General features: G+C 53.8%; 1 protein-coding gene across 7 annotated transcripts in view; it reads left to right on the top strand.

Annotated features, from left to right (window-relative positions):
* The first annotated feature begins 544 nt into the window (after positions 1–544).
* Osbpl3 (oxysterol binding protein like 3) overlaps positions 545–2,632 on the top strand; it is a 166,777-nt gene continuing 164,689 nt past the window's right edge. For 5 of the 7 annotated variants that reach the window (XM_029478526.1, XM_029478523.1, XM_029478520.1 and 2 more), the window contains exon 1: positions 562–884. The gene's annotated coding sequence lies outside the window, so the exon portion shown is untranslated. Of the gene's footprint in view, positions 885–2,632 lie in introns of all 7 variants that reach the window. The other 2 variants (XM_029478525.1, XM_029478517.1) reach the window with 1 other exon arrangement.

Raw genomic sequence — 2,632 nt, 5'->3', positions numbered from 1 at the left:
CAACAACAATAACAACACCTTTCTCCCTTCTCGCTTCCTCTGTAACCCCGCACCAATTTGGACAACTGCTTCTGGGGGCCAGGTCCCCAAAGTCCGAACCCAGTTTCTAATATTTTGTGTCTAACCCTTGGCTCGCCACATATTTTCCCCTTATTTATTCTCAGCTCTTTTCAGTGTTCAAGTGATTATTGCCCGTTGGACTACTTTAGTCCCCTGGAATCTTCTCCTTAAAAAAGCTCCTTTCGCGCGAACCTCAACTTCCTCCTAAGTCATTCAATAAATATTTACTGAAGGCCTAAGGGGCACACACTACTCTAAGGATGCTGGGAGCCGCTGCCCCGCCCAGCCACACCTACCATCACTCTCCACCGCTCCACTCGCCCTGAACCCTGGCTGGCGTCACGGAATCCGCCTGCAGCTTCCAAGTCCAACGCCTCGCCGCCTTCCCCCGATGACTCCTGATTGGTGGGAGTGGGAGCCACTCTGCTGCCCCCCCCCCCCCCCGCCCTTTTCACGTTATTCCGCCCAGTGGAGAACTCAGGCTCCTCCTCTTAGCTCCCTCCCCTCGCTCCAGCTCTTCAGCTAATTGCCCGGCGGCGCGCGCCCTGAAGTTCTAGGCGAAGTACTGAGAACTGGTCGCGGGATCGCACACCGGCCAGTAGCAGGGGACCAGGGACCCCGGCACCTGGAGAGCTGGTGCACTGCGCGGGCTCTCGCCCACCATCTGTCTGCGAGCAGCGCTCGGCGCCCCAGTCTCCTGCGGCTGGTGCTGGAACTGCCGTCGGCTGAGACTTGCAGGGACCCGAGAAGCCCGGTTTGCGTCCTTCTCGGTCTGAAGCACGCACTGGGGAATCGAGAAGCGTCCCCAGTAGCGGAACACTTAGGTGAGCAACAGGGCGTCCGCCAGGCTGGGGTTGAGGTGTGGTGGAGGCCCCGGGAAGGTTCGGGGACGCAGCCATTCTCTATGGTTTAGACTGTGTCTGTGGTGGTCCCGGGAAGCCCGGGTACACGGGGCAGCCCTGAGACTTGGAGGTCGCCTGTCGTGTAAGCTCCAGTTTTCTGGGAGGAAGCACTCTGGTGCTGCTCACCCTGGAGCTGTGCCCCTCGAGTTACAGCCTGGCGGGGATGGATCCGGAGAAGGAGCGGATCTCAGGAACCTACGTGCGGGTGCACGAGGATGCCGAGCAGAGGAGCTGTCCCGGGCACAGCCTGGCGCTGTGACAGGCGGGAGGCACAGGAAACCTGCTTAATTCGGCCAGGAGGGAGGCTTTACCACATCCGCGAGCTTGGGGCCCTGCGGTGTAGGCACCTCGCTCTTCAGCCTCCCCAGTCAGGTCACACCACTCCACAGTGTCTACACTGGGACGGAGAGCACCCTTGGGGCTTCAAGCACTCAGCGAGCGATTGGTGCCTCTGGTATCTCCCGTGGCATTGTCTTGTGTCCTTCAGTCACTTCTTAACCAGCCGCGCGCCTCCCAGACTGTTGGAGCTGAGAGGGACATTAAGTTGTCTCTCACCTTGTGTCAGGGAACGGGGCTGGGGCATTGGAGTCCCCTCGGATGTCGCAGTGCCCTAGGAATCTGATTACTAGATGAGATCGTTTGGGTAGTGTATTTTATTTACACTGTAGCTGCAAAAGATGGTTTCAGAGATAGGTAAGCATAGGTCTGACTTTGGGTCATCCACACTCAACACTCAAAGCATCATACACGGTGAGGACCTCCTTTTGGCCGCCAGAAACCTTCAGACAGATTGCAGTGCATCCAGGCTAAATGTCCATTCTGTCCATCAACTCCACACTGCCCTGTTTGCAGCTCTTCACAGAGCCTAAAGCTGTCTGGAATCATCTGCTTGTTTTTTCCATCTGCCAGCCTTCTTCCGCTGCTAGGATGCAAAGTCCTGGGAAAGCAGAGACCAGTCCTATTTCTCCGTCTGTCCAGCCTCAGTGTCGAGAAGGCAGCCTGCCACACTGCAGCCTCACACTACACATTTATGGAATGAGTAAATGTGAACTTCTTCATAATCTGAGAATGTTGATTTCATGGCTGGTTTGGATTTTCGTCTTTTTTCCTTTTTTATCGGGAAAATTAATAAATGGCAGAAACTCCTGCTGATGAGCACGCACTAGCCATCAAGGTGTTTGCTGGGAGCCCTGTGTAGATGCGTATAGATGATCACTAACATCGTAGTAGTCTGATTAGCTAGATTTTTTTTTTAAGTCCCCTATTTTAGATGTGTGTGTTCACAACCCTGTGCTTGTATATACAGGTGTGTTGTGGTTAGAGGACTTTAGGAATTGGTGTTCTCTCTCTCTCTCTCTCTCTCTCTCTCTCTCTCTCTCTCTCTCTCTCTCTCTCCTTTCCCCTCCCTCCCTCCCTCTCCACTGTGGGATCCAGGGCGCAAACTCTGGTAGAAATCAGGTTTGCTAACAACTGCCTTTTACTCAAGGACCCGTTTCCCTGACCCAAGCTACACACTTTAGGCATTTAAGGCTCTTGCAGGTTACCCAGTTGTCCTAAGGTTATTAAGCAGTACTGTGACTCTAGCCTGTTTTCTATTTTGTTGGGTTACTTATTTTTTAAAAATCAATTAATTAATTACATCCTAAATGTTGCCCCTCCCAGCCCCCCCC

This window comes from Mus caroli, chromosome 6 (genome assembly GCF_900094665.2).
Source record: "Mus caroli chromosome 6, CAROLI_EIJ_v1.1, whole genome shotgun sequence".
NCBI lineage: Eukaryota > Metazoa > Chordata > Mammalia > Rodentia > Muridae > Mus > Mus caroli.
The sequence above is the reverse complement of the archived record's forward strand: the minus strand, read 5'-3'. Positions and strand labels throughout refer to the sequence as shown.